Source organism: Alexandromys fortis, unplaced genomic scaffold (genome assembly GCF_014885135.2).
Source record: "Alexandromys fortis isolate MF-2015 unplaced genomic scaffold, M_Fortis_MF-2015_v1.1 scaffold_81, whole genome shotgun sequence".
In the NCBI taxonomy this organism is placed as follows: domain Eukaryota; kingdom Metazoa; phylum Chordata; class Mammalia; order Rodentia; family Cricetidae; genus Alexandromys; species Alexandromys fortis.
In genome coordinates this window covers 5146253-5160255 of record NW_026067960.1, presented here as the reverse complement: position 1 = coordinate 5160255, position 14003 = coordinate 5146253, and the positions used below count along the sequence as shown (strand labels likewise).

Below are 14003 nucleotides of genomic sequence, written 5' to 3'. Positions count from 1 at the left end.
GTGTCTGCAGAGCATCACACTGTAAGTAGACCCTTGTTCTGGGGATTGGCTGCTGCCCTTGACCTGGTCCCTCATGGCAACCTTTGCCAGGCTATTCCAGCCCCGGTCGGTACCCATGCTATGGCTGGGCCAAGGCACCAGAGACTTTGGCCCCACCCTGTCTGCTGTAGGCTGGCAATGTCTTGCTGCCCTGAGCTCGCAGCACCTTGTGCAGGGTCTGGCTACCTCCTGCATCCTTTTCAGGGCGACGTCCCACCACTCCTCTGCTTCCTAGCACTAGGCCTTCCGTGATATGGTCGCTTTATTTTTCATTGATGTCCTTTTCTTTCTTTTCCACAGGACTAGGATTGAAGCCAGGTCCACACGTGAGTGCTCTACCACTGATCTACACTGGCAGCCCCCCTTTTTATTTATTTTGAGACAAGATCTCACCGAGTTGCCCATACTGGCTTCAAACTTGGAACCCTCATGCCTTAGACTCTTGAGTAATGGGTATTATAGGCATGAACCACTGTGCCCAGTCTGGAGGGTGTCTTGGTTGTTAATCACCTCTGTAAGAATGAGTTCTGGGGCCCAAACACCCAGCTTTATGAGTTGTTAACACCATGCCTCTCTGGTATATGGCACAGTATCTGCTTAATAAACTTGTGAAGAAAGATTGATGGATGTCACATTCTCTTCTGTTCTCTGCACACTGCTCAGCTCTGCTTCCTGGGCTTTAAAGAGCACGAGTGTGGTCCTTTTTTTACTCGTTTCGGTTCCTCTGCTTCTAGCACAGACTTTGCTTGATTTTATTTCTTAATATCTGTTCCCATCTATTAGATTAGGCTTGAGTGCAACAGGATAGGAGCATCTTTCACTGAGGATACAGTAGACCCTGATGGGATGGGTGGGTACCCGACAGAATGAATGGGTGTGTACATGGATGAATAGATGAGTACCTAACTGGATGATGGATGGATGGATGGATGGATGGATGGATGGATGGATGGATGGATGGATGGGAGAGAACTTGAAGATTCTGACACAAACAGGAAAGGTTAAGTTTTAAAGAGCAGATTGGCTTTGAAGCTCAGCTGGGGGATTATTTATCAGCTGTCTTGTGAGCAGAAGCTAGAGTAAGCCCCTCAGCCCTTAGAGTACATGAATCCTGTAAAATGTGGTTTCATTTGGGAAACCAGCATCCAGAAGGAGGGCCCTGTCGTCCTCAGGCATGCTGGTACTGCTCGCCAGCGTTCCTGCACACTTAGCTTCCTTCCTTTCTGTTGTTGCCTGTCCCTCATCTCCCCACCCTCATCCTCGTCTGTAGCCATTGTTCTCACAGAGGCAAGGCTCTTTCCTGGGTGTTTCTAGTGGGGAGAGGACCTGTGAATCACCGTGTGTATCAGGAAAGATGCTCTGGGAGAAAGAGAAATGGCTTCTGGCAGCTGCCCCTCTTCCCAAGGATCACCGGGGTCCTTATTCATGTGTATTCGTTGTTTCTCTGGCCACTACTCACATGAGACTGGGCTGGGGTGCTGGGGACCCTCTTGGGCACCGTGGGAACTGAAGCTACCTTCCTGGCTTCTGTTCCCTAGATATCAGTAGCCATTGCCACTACCCAGTCACGGCAACCAGAAACTTTAGATCTTATCCCAGAGCCTACTGGGGACAAGTGACTCCAGAGGAAGAACATGGGCTTTATTAGCTGCACAGATTTTTACCTTAACTTATTTACAAATTAATTCAAAGTAAACAAGTTGAAATACACCAAACATCTGGGTTGTCTCCACTCCAACTGCATCAAACTGTCCTGCAGCCTGGGACAGTTAGTGCTCTGTGACCTAGCCAGGGTCCCTGAGGTGTGAGGGTGTTCACCTTCTTTCAGAGACAGAGGAATAGAGAATAACTCACTGGGTGTGCATTTGCTCCTGGAACCAACCTCCCACTGGAGGAAATGGGTGATTCTTACTAAGACTAGATGAACCTTGAGTGTGTGTGTATGTAGCACTCAACAGTGCAACGTGGACTGACCTCATTTTGGACCTTCAGAGCAGTCTAATATGATAACTGTCTTAGGGTTTCTGTTAAGAAACACCATGACCACGGCTGCTCTTGTGAGGGAAAACATTTAATTGGGGTGGCTTAACAGTTTGGATGTTTAGTCCATTATCAGCATTGGTGATGTGCAGATGTGCTGGAGAAGGAGCTGTGTCTTGCTCCTGCAGGTAACAGGAAGTGAACTGACACTGGGTGTGGCTGGAGCATATATGAGACCTCAAAGCCTGCCCCCTGTGACGTACTTCCTCCAAACAATAGCACCACTCCCTGTAATCACATTCAGACTACCACATAACTCAACATTCAAATGTCTAAAAGCTGCTGAGATACCCCCAATGGTAGACATGACTTTGGTGCAAGCCTGGCTCCGTGGGTTCCACCCTAGGACCTGTATAGAAGGAACCAATTCCATAAACTTGTACTTCGACGTCCACAGACACAACAATAACTTTAAAAATTGTGTTCAACTGTCCATGAGTCATTAAGGGACACAGATCATTGAATAGGTAACTCAGGAATTTATGTTGGTGCCATCCACTGCAGTCAGCAGCTAAATGACTAATGAAAGACTAAGGGTCAATGAGCCTTGAGCCGGCGAGGATACACCTCTGAGACAGTACAGACTGGCTTTTCTGGGGATCCCTTGTGTACCACATGTACCCTGGGTCAATTCAACATGAAGAGACACTGCATCACCCCCAAAATGACCAAAAAACAAATGTCAGACAACCAAAATTGAAGAGCATCCTACAAAAGACTCAAAGCAGTTAACCCAAATTGAGAGACATCCTACAAAGAACTCCAACAGCCAAGCCACAGAAAGCAAGGAATCTGGACAGAACCAAGTGTCTCTGGGTTCTGGATGGGACAGGGAGGGGTGTCAGGAAAAGTGAGCCAATGGGGCACTGAGCTGCCATCCTCCAGCTGCGCACCTAGCAGAACGAAGGATGGAACCAGAAGGCCATGGGAGCTCTGGGCCTTCCTTCCAGTGTGTCTGTAAATCTAAAAGTTTTAAATCAGAATCATTTACAACCTATGTCTCCACAAACGCAAAATGACAACCCAGCCGTCCAGAGCAGAGTTAGACAGGCCAGCCAAATGGGTGTCACTCCCTCCAAATGAGATGGGCATCATAGAGCATAATAAATTGGCCCCATGTTGGTTTTCTGTAAACCCAGAAGCTTCCTGATCATCTGGGCCCACCCGGCAGAGCCCATCCCATCCAAGGGCTACGGCCTGAGCCTCACCATTGGCAGCATTGAGGAAAACCTAGAGTGCTTGGCAGAAGGAACTCAGAGGAGGCCCTGTTTGCCCAAAACACCGCCCTACACTCCCCCGAAATTCTTCACTTTCTTGAAAGGCAGGATGTTCTTGTAATTTGAGGTGATTCTGGGCTGATGCCACCCTCTGAGAAAGCAAATGCACCCGAGTACCAGGCATTGGCACCGTCCTGCAAATGAAGCCATCTGTGCCCTGTGCCTTCACACCTTGAGTACATCTGTGCCACAGGTCAGCCAAAGGGGAGGAGGCCCTCAGCCTGTCACCAAGGCCCAGAGGGTTCAAAGAGGGGAGAGGACTGGAGGGAGGTAGGTAGCATCTACCTCAGCTTTGCTAGAGTAAGCTCCTTCAGGACAGGGTCCTAGGAAGACTGGAGGAGGCAGAGAGAAGCCAGGGTCACAGTGGCATCCCTATTCCCATGTGCTGAGTCACTCTACTCTCTACACCTCTGGGGGCAAACAGCCTCCAGGACTTAGGTCAGCCATTGCTGGTCCTGTTCCAGGCCCCCAAAAGTAGGTTCTGTTGTGGGGTTTAAACCTTGAGAGTCCCGGCAGAGTGAGTAGGAGCATCTTACAGGAAGTGCCTTAGGGGCAGGAAGTGGACCTTGAAAGACAGTCTTGACCGCCCTACAGAGCTATCTGCCCCAGCTTGGATTTTTACCAGGGATGAGGGTGAGACCATGGCATGTTTCTCGAGTGTCAAGGGACATGACTCAGTCTGCAATCTGGAAGATTCTTTGTAGGCTGCTTATTGAAGCCAAAGTCGAAGTCAGGAGATGCAGCAGGGGCTGGTGCAATTGTCCTGAGGAGGTGGCAATACAGCCATGGAGGAGGGGACAGGGAGCGAGTAGAGTGAGGCCCACAGCTTTGGTGGCTGAGCCCTGTGGCTGAGGGCTCTGAAAGGCACAGAGGAAGAACATGCCATCTTCTAATTGTGATGTGCAGTCCACTTGCTAAGTAGTCTCCAAGATGGAGACCCTTCCAAGGTAACATGGACGAGTGATGTCCTCGGGCCACCGAGAAGGGGTCAGGCCCCCAGCATTCTCTCTGATCTCCATCCTGTGTCAACTCCCAACCTGGATTCTGCCATTCTCAGCTGTAGCTCCCACCACAACAGCCTGCCGCCCTTTCTGCATGGGTGGCTCACTAAAGCGAATGCTCTTTTGATTTTTACTATAAATTACATCTCATATAATTTCTCCATTATGGCTCAGGATGTTCCCTGGAAAGGAATGGAGTGGGTGCCATGCTCACTGGAGCAGGGTACTGATTCGTGGCTTCTTTCCCACACTGGCTGGCTGGCAGCAAAGTAGCTGCTGGGCCATCAGGCAGGTGGTTGAATGGGTGAATCTCCCAAATCCACTAATAGAAGATGTTCCTCTCAGTCCCTAAGGGAGGAAGGAGTTGAGTGTGCTCCAGGTGAGTGTGGAGTTGAGTGTGCTCCAGGTGAGTGTGGAGTTGAGTGTGCTCCAAAGACTATGATGCTAAAGTTTAGAAAAGAAGTCACATTTTAGGATTGAAAACATGCCCCCTTCCTCCGAAATCTACTGATGATTCTGGGCAGTCATGTGAGGTGGTCTCAGTACAACTGTGAGCAAATCTAGGGACCCAGTCCTCCGGGGGCTCCCAGTCTGATGGAGAGAAGAAGGTTGGCCAAAGAATCACAGAAGTATAGAGTCAACAAAGGAGACCTGGCCCCCGTGAAGACCCTGAAGAGCCCCAGGCAGTCAGGACAGAAGGAAAGTGAGGAGCAAGGGTAGGAGACAGGCCTTTCAGGCTTGCTGACCCCTGGGGAGTGTGGTACCAGGGGGATGCTGACGTCACTAGGGCGTCATTATGCTATGGACAAGGAAACAGGGGTCAGGGAGAGCAATGGCCTGCTGAGGTCATTCTCCAGGTTCGCCCTCAGGGACCAGGGAAGGAATGGTTTCTTTCCATGGGAACCTGACACACACACACAGAAAAAACTGGTGCTAGGTCAGGAGGCCTCCAGGAGCCACCCAAGGGTGCAGTGGAGTATGTGTGGAAATAGAGGCAGGCTGGGAAGGGGGCCAGAAAGACAGGCTTCCAGGGCCCCCTCTCTTTCCTCAGCAGCAGCTGAAATCTCTGGTTATTTTGTGAAAATCCAACAGAATCAAGCTATGACTCACTCACCTCCCCACCCCCAGCTCTCTGCTTCTCTGCTCAGATCTCCAACAGGTCCTGAAAATCTCACTCTCTTTTATTTTTTTCTTCTTCCTGTTTTAAAAGACCTGAAGCTCAAAAGACAACAAATTTTACATGGGGGGGGGGGGGGGAGAAAGGAAGGAAGGAAGGAAGAAAGGAAGGAAGGAAGGAAAAGAAAAAAGACTCACCCCCACCCCCTCTACTCCTACCCCCACTCTGAATCTTAGCCTAATGGACTGAGGTAGGCTTTGTTCTGTTTTCTAAAAGAATTCAATTAAAAACCAAACCTCAAACAACCTCAAGATTCTCACCTATCTACCTGGGATGAGGGGATGCAACAGACCCCCTGAGGTGTCTGCTCCCTCCCCAGCCCAGCTGTTGCTTCCCTCCCCCAGCCCCCATGAAGACAGGTACCCAAGGGATCTACCAGTGCAAACTTTTCTTAGGCCCAAAGGACCCCCACCCCCTACCCAACCCCCAGCATCATAGGACACACGGCACAGCCATCCACTGGACAGGAAAGGTCTATCACCTTTCCATTTTGTGGGCCTGGAAACTGGGGCTCAGGGAAGACCATTGACACAAAGCTCTTGGCCTCCTGATCTCCCATACTGAAACCCAAAGGGTAGCTGGGTATGATGGCACCAACACATACTTAAACTCAGCACTCTATGAGTCCAGGCCAGCCTGGTCTATGTAGAGTTTCAAGGGAAAAACAAAACAAAACAAAACCCTAAGCTTGGAATTTAGACCCTTCTGGCTCTGGGGTAATTTTGTTCTTCTCCCCAGAGAACATGCGGCATTATCTAGAGACAGCTTTCAGTTGTCACAGTAGGGGTTGGGTATATTTCTGGTTCCTTAGGGCAGAGGTTCAATATTTTACAATGGACAGGGCAGACACCCCAAAGAACCAACCAGCCTGGAACGTCAATGCTGCTGAAAGAACCCCCACCCCAACCCCTGTTTCAGAAGAATATGCAGGCCTACGCCCCCACGGAAGGTTCTAGAGAGATGAGCATCAGGATGGCTACATTTGTTTATCTCTTGCTCTGAGGACTGGGGTGGTTTTTTATGCCTCTTTCTCATGTTTTCTTGCAGAGCTTGAATTTTCTAAGAGAGAATGTGCATGTTATCATTTTCATAATCAGAAAAAAAACCTGTTTTCACTTTGTAAAAATGGTAAAACGGGGGGCTTCAGGACTTACGGATTCTGACCCAGCCCCCCTCGCTAACTAGCTGTAAGGAACAGCTGCTGGAAAATACGCACATCTGGAAGGCAAGCAGAGCAGGTCCTTCTCAGGTTATACTATAGGAATATAAAGTAACATTGTCCTGGGGAAGCTCTCTGAGCTCAGAGAGGGAAAAAAATGGTTAAGAATCCAGAGATATTGCTCCCTCGCTCGCTCGTTCTCTGATGTACTTCCCCTCTGAGGCTGTGTGTATGTTTTTGTAACACGGAAGTCAAGGAGGCTCAGGAAGGGCCTGTCTAAGCCAGCTACCTGGAACTGCAGACCCAGGACCAGACCAACACCCTCCTGCCCTCGGGATGTATGGAACAGATACTCCCATTCCGCCTAAGCAGCTAGCAGTTCCTGCATAATTTTGATTTTTATCTCAAAGCTGGGCTGGGGCTGGACGTCTCTACCAGAGGGCCTTTGACCGTTTGGGTGAGATCATTCTTAATTGTAGAGACCATTCCCGGGCCTTGTAATATGCTCTGCGGTGTCCATGGCCTCTTCCCATTAGATGCTAATAGCACCCCGCCCCGCCCCCCCCCCCAGCCCCAGCGAGTCCTGACAAACCTAAAATGTCTCTAGATAAGGGCAAATGTCCTGTGGGGGCGCCCAAGGTCAGAACTGGTACAGACCCCTCGGCTCCAGCCTGCCTGGTATTTTAGAAAAAAAAAAAAAAAAAAGGATTCATAACGATGACAGTCCCCCACCTCTGGGTCCTGCTTACTGCATTTCTGAGTCACTGCCCGTGTTTTGCTGTCTTTAAAAATCTCCCATTTGTGTCTGTTCCCTCTGAGACAGGAGCCCCTTGGTGGTCCTGGAGTTTCCCTGTTAAAAGCCCCTCCACAGCAAGGGTCTGGGACTCTGGTTTTTTTCTACAAACAATGCTAAGGGCCAACAGGAAGTACAGAAAGGAGCCCCCGAACATGGAAAAATAAATGCCTTGTTTCTTGGGATTGCATGCATCCCCTGACTAATTGAGAGAAGACCAGGGGGGATGCTGTTGGACCACTTTTCACGCCAGAGCCTAAATCAGAACAAGAAGATGAACTTTAAATTGAGTAAGATAAAACCAGTTTGGGAAATTCAATATCTCACTTCCCTGTCTTTTTAAAAATCCATAATTCATACAGAACCCAGTCGGGGGGTATGCAGCTCAAATTGAATTACCCCCCCCCCAAGACTGAGAGCAGGAGAAGCATTTTCTTGACATGGAGAAAATAGAAAGCAAAGTTTCTGAGCCTGCATCTCCCTGTCTGAGCCTGTATCTCCCTATCTGAGCCTGCATCTCCCTGTCTGAGCCTGCATCTCCCTGTCTGAGCCTGCATCTCCCTGTCTGAGCCTGTATCTCCCTGTCTGAACTTCCTTGCCACAGCCTCTCTAGCCCATAGGGTCGGAGCATTATACACAGGCACTAAAGGACCTTCTAAAGCACATACTAATTACAGTGCTAGCCATTTGCCCTGCTGTAGAAGCTCAGGTATTGAATACCCAGGTTTACACACCACAGAGCTGCTGGTTAGAGCCCCAGCCTTGAAACAAGGAGGGTGCCCATCACCGCGGGCTCGTTCAATAACCCTCCTCCCCCCCTCCCCCATGCAGTGGAGTCACGGTGCAGGCCTGGAAGAAAAACAAACAGAGCCTTGAACCGCATTCCATAATGACAGCAGCCCTGTTCCTGCTTTGTCGAAGCAAGGGACAGAACAATGTTCGTAGTTCCTGACGTGCGACAAGAAAGGAGGAAATCAAACGTAGGCCGTGGCTGTTTATTCTTTGTGTGTGTTCAAGCAGAGGGGAGTGGAACAGGCTCCAAGGGCACCTCAATGGCGGCCCTCTGCATATGTTGATGTATGTGTACACGTGCGTAGGGGTGTGGTTATTTGTGCATGCAGATCCATGTGCACATGTGTATGCATGCATGCAGAGGCTCGTCATCAATGTCTGTGCCTTCCTCAACTGTCTTCCTCAATTTTTGAGAAAGGGTGTTTCATTTGATCTCAAGCTCATTGATTTGGATAGACTGGCCAGTAGCTTCAAGGGATCCACCTGTTTCCCCTTCAGGGTGCAGGGATTACAGAGCCCATCTCTGCACCTAGATTTTCTTTTTCCTAAAGTAGGTGCTGGGTGGGGGTAGTCCTGAAGCCAGGCCCTCAGGCTTACATAGTAAGGGCTGAACTGCCTAACCCTCCCCCCCCCATTCCCTCATGTGTTGATCTGGGAACCAGAAGTAAAACCCTCAAAAAAAAAAAAAATCAAAGTATAAAATTTAATTTCTTAAGAAAACAAAATAAGATAGCTGAAACCAGCCAGTGCTAATTTGTTATGAAAACTACGTCACAGCAGAGGCGTGATGGATTCCGGAGACAAACACTAGTGTCCTTGTCTCCTGGGAAACCTGGGCCTGGCGTCAGCTTGCATGCTTGCAGTTGCTTTGCCTTGCTAATGCTCCGTGATGCCTTGGGGGTCTTCCAAAGACTGAGGTGTCAATGCCCTCCAGTTATGGACCAAAACATATTCCAAAGCTCCTGTTCCCTCAACCCCTGCTTCCTAATGAGAAACAGAGGAGGTTTGGGTGACTGGAGGGTTATTATGCTAATAAGCACATTATGGACTATTACTATGGAGAGTTCCCTATTTGTGGCAAGTGACTCAGATTTTTCCATGCACAATGGTAGTGTCAAATTCCCTTTTCAAATCATGTGTTTAAATAAAGGGAGAACAAAAGAAGATGAAGGAACCATTAGCTAGATCTGCAGTGGCTGAGATCCGGGCTGGACGGTTCTGTACCCATCACCCATTTTTCCCAGTAAATGTACATTGCTTTCAACGTCCCCATCCTTGTGGACTCCCTGAATCAACTGATCAACGGAAGAGAGAGATAATGTGCATTTTCCGTAAGCTTTCAGTGACTCGCAAGCAACAAATCAGATGTGGGGAAACAGCCTCCCCAAAGTACGAGACGTCCACCTCTGAACAGCGGGGACGACCTTCACGAGCTATTCCACTTTAAAGTGTATTTTGTGTTCCATTCTAGAATGTACTGTCTGTTCTGTCAGGTCAATTACGCCTTAAGTGCTGTGCATCGAAAACTGAGAGGGGAGGTCTTTCTTGACGAACTCTGGGGCTTGGCTCGATCCACACGGGGCCTGAAGTCCTTTCTCGGGGATGTCAGAGAGACCATCGGAGATGGATGGGGTAGGGAACAAAGTCCCCTGCCCAAAGAACTGTGCTCCAAGAACCAGGTAACACAGGAGAGCATGGCTTTACAGGTCTCTTTCTGGGTACCTCAATGCAGATGGACTCCAAAACATCCTGCACAGCTGCACATAAGAGGCTTCCCACAGAGCAGGCACAATGGCTTCTCCTAACTGAAGCAGAGAGAGCTCCAACCGAGTGTTTGCAGAGTCACTGTCATCCAGAAAAGCATCCTCCAGTCACACCTTTTACCTAACACGTCCCCTTAAGTGGCTATGGTGTGGTCCCCTTGGGGAACCTTTTTGGTTGGCATCTGTCCGCTTGTTTATTTTCCTCTGCTGATCTTTCTCTTTAACTAGCATCTTAGCTGTGTATCATAAACTGGGAAAGCCAGCTCTGCAGAGCCATCATTGTTGGCTGGTCCACGATCCTCCTAGGACAGAAATGGAATACCCTTTTGAGATCTAAAGATAATGTAGACAATTGTGTTGATGGATGCAAGTAGGCTTGGGTCCAGGGAGCCTCCTACACCTGTCTGTTGGGTAACTAAGGGACCCCAGACCATTTGATGTAGTTTAGGATGTAGATTAGGATGTAGCTACCTTACTGGGAAATAGAAGGTGGGTTGGTATTGTCCCTACCATTTTTAGAAGGCTTTCCTTCTTACAGCCATGGTTACAAAGATGGAGACCACTGGGGATAGGTCTCCAATCCGGATCTGATTCTAGAAGTAGAATCACCTTCAAGGCATGATGGAAAAAGAAAAACAACTCCAGTTGCCTATGGCTACAGATGCAGCAAGCTGGGAGCCACAGAGAGTTCAAAGCACATTGTACAAATGCCAGTTCTGAATACGTGTTCCTTAGAGAAAGGTCAGGGCATATCCAAACTGTAGCACATTTTAGCACTTCGGCTCCCAGGGGAGAGGGCAGACCTATAAAAAGAAACTGGGAAGAGGTCTGTGGTGATGAATCTCTGCCTTTGTCTTCCAGGCATTTACCTTTGACCCAAGCTTGCATGTCATGAGTGGTTTTGTCTCTACTTTAGAGACATCATAGAGCTTGCCTACTGGGCGTAGATAGATAACCTCCCCCACTCGCAAGAAGGTGCTGGCAAATTCCATTTTTCCATCTCTATGAGTAGGGGCCGTTTATTGTCTGTCATTGCCTGCAATGCACTGAGTTGAACCAAGAGCAATCGCAGCTCTGGTTGTTTAGACAGCTCCATCTTACCCTTGTCCCTTTTCCTAACACGATGACCTCTACCAGGACACAGGCTTCCTCTGAGTCCTGCTGAGCTTCTTCTCCTAACAATACCAGTGCCTGCCACCAAGTAGGCATTCAATACAGGGTATACTGAGCCATTAAACACAAGCAACCTTGCGGAAGGGCTTGCTGACTGCCTGGGTCATCAATGCCAAAGACAGGACCAGCTCCGGGTGATTGAGGGAAGATACAGAGCCTGAAGATGCTGTTTAACCGGCTGCCCTCCCCACACCTGTTCCAGGCACAAGAAAAGAACCATTGTCAATTCAGATCCCTGGCCTGCTGGTGGGAATCACTGAAGGGGAGAGGTCTGCAGAGGGCGCAAAGCCGTTCCCCCACTCCAAATCACTTCTTTTGGCACTCGGTGGGGACAGGGAAATGTTGCCAGCCTCTCGGTGGAGGAAGCAGGCGAGCAGGCGTGGGTGGAGGGCTGGGAGGCGGATTCCGCCGGGTTGGCTGTGAGCACAGAGAGATGACCATTTTCTACACCAGTGTCTAATGAAGGTTGCAGGTGAATGTGAACGGAAGCGATGAGAACATGATTACCCAGGTCCGGGCCTTGGGAGCTGCGGCGGCTTGTGCTAATGGAAATGAGGCCGGCCGAGGGAGGGTGGCCAGAAGGAGGGCTGCTTCTATTTGCTTGAATTTAAAGTTTCTGGGCTCAGAAAGAGTGGGGGTGAGGCAGAGATCAGCCAAGGAGCCGTCTCAGCTCTTTTCTTCGTTAATCTTGAGTGAAAGATGCAATCACAAATGCTGGGGCTCCGGACATAGGGACCCAGGGGATATGGATTAAACCAAGGCAGGTCCACAGAGCCTCTTTTCTCAGCTCAAGGACTACTTCTTTGGCTTAAAAGGGGACAGGAGGAGACAGGTAGAAGATGGCTGAAACCATTGCTGTGGAGGACATGTCCAAGCTGCTCTTCCAAAGCCTGCTGCTGGGCACGGGGACATTCCACCAATTAGACATTCATGTCCAGAGCTTTCAATGGCTCCAACCTTCTTGGGTGTGTTCACCTTCTGTTTCTGGCCTTCTGGCTTTCCAGTGTAGTACAGCTACAGAGGGGAATGAAGTCATGAGCCTGGAGTTCTGGGAAATCCCATCTGTCTAGTCCCTGGCTTACCCCCCATCTTCTGGAAGCTGGAACCATTGTGAAAAATGAGAACTCTGCCCAGGAGACACAGGAACTCCTGGACCAAGACCGGTGGTGATAAACTCAGGTCCCTTCTGCAGATCCCCACACATGCTGCTGTCTACATTGCAATGGAGCCTGAGATATGGGGGAGAAAGTTCCCCAGTCAGTGGCTCTCTTCCTTCCAGACAGGAGGTTCAGCCCTGAATCTACAGACCACTGGGGGAGCACTGTTCATGTATTCACTGTGGTGGTTTAGCATATTCACCAGATGGGTTTAAAAAAAATACAGGTTCCCAGGCCTTGCCCCAGACCTGTTAGAGTTAAGTCTCCTAGAGGTGGGGGTGGGAATGGGGTAGGGGGTGGGGGCTGGGCATCTGTGTTCTTATTAAAAGCACCCCTTCCCCAAACCAGCCCTAGAGAGACTGGCCTGAGGATGATTCCAAAGTGGAATCTTCACTCCGAAGGAGTCAGATGAGAATTGTTGTAGACGCGAGGACCAGGCTTGATTTGCATGAGGGTAGGGGCCTGAAGTTTTCCTCCACCCTGAGACTTGCTCTCCAAACAACTCGAGGCTGAAATTATACATGCAAAGTGAAAGAGGAGTACCTGGAGACTTCAAGTCCAAAGCAGCACATTCCTCTGGAATACCTAGATAATGAAAGAAAAAAATATATTCATTGCATAAAGTGCTCATTAAATCTCTCCTCTGTGTGGGCATGCAGTTTAAAAGCAGGCGCTTTGATTAATCCAAGCTATATTAATTCCACAGCGCTTTTTCCCCTCCCGCTGCCTAGATCTTCATATTTCTTTCCTTTTAAAAAAAAAAAGTCATAAATAAACTTGTCCTTTTGCACAAATGCATTTCCACTCTGGCTGGGCAGACTGGCCCTGGAGTTGGTAGACTCTATCTGGGCATCTTTTCTTTTTTAAGTACGCATTTTGAAACCAGATGCATTCTTTCCAGTTCACTGGAAATGGTAATTTCCCCCCATCACTTTTCAAAGTCACATTCCATGTGGCTAAGGGGTCATATCCCGCACAATAGTGCTTCCGAGAGGTGGGGCCTGATCATAACCGGAAGCTGAGCTGGAGAAATAGTGAATTCCAAAGGTGGACATCTGAGTCGGGGACAAGAATCTATAGAATTATTTATGTTCCTCCCAAAGACCCCACTTAATTCTAAGAACTCAAAACCCACTTGAAAAGAACAAGAGTCTCATTCTGATGGCTTGATTTTCCTGGTCCCTCTAATGAAGTTTCAGCCTGTCCCTCACTCATCCCCAGCAGGGACTATGGAGTGTGTCCTAGGCCTGTCTCCCTTCTTTTTTTTCCTCTGAAAGTTCTGTGTTGGCGTCATGGATTGTCTGTTGACCATAGCTTTTTAACCTTGGTTTCTCTGTTCTCCAAACCCTGGGCTAACTTCTTGAGAGGGAGCAATCCTCAAACCTTTAGTTCGCTCTCCCAGAGGCACTGGCACCCCATGGAAGACTCCTAGAAGTTTTAGCAAAGCCTTTCCGCCAGCTTTCAGATAGAGCCTTATCAGAAAGCAGTGTTTTTTGTGGCCCTAAGAGCATTCTATCAATCTTCGTGGGACCAGATCAGCGTCACACCCTCTGTCTTACCTTGTTTTATGGATCTCGTGGAGAAGCTGGCAGTTAAAAGGGGCGAGGGGTCACCATGAACTATTTGGGAGTG

The 14003-nt window shown here is 49.0% G+C and overlaps 1 long non-coding RNA gene across 4 annotated transcripts in view; it reads left to right on the top strand.

Annotated features, from left to right (window-relative positions):
• Nucleotides 1-659, top strand: part of LOC126508025 (uncharacterized) — a 28488-nt gene extending 27829 nt beyond the window's left edge. For all 4 annotated transcript variants that reach the window (XR_007593700.1, XR_007593701.1, XR_007593698.1 and 1 more), the window contains one exon: nucleotides 340-659. This is a non-coding gene — a long non-coding RNA (uncharacterized lncRNA). The remainder of the gene's footprint in view (nucleotides 1-339) is intronic.
• Nucleotides 660-14003: the final 13344 nt, after the last annotated feature.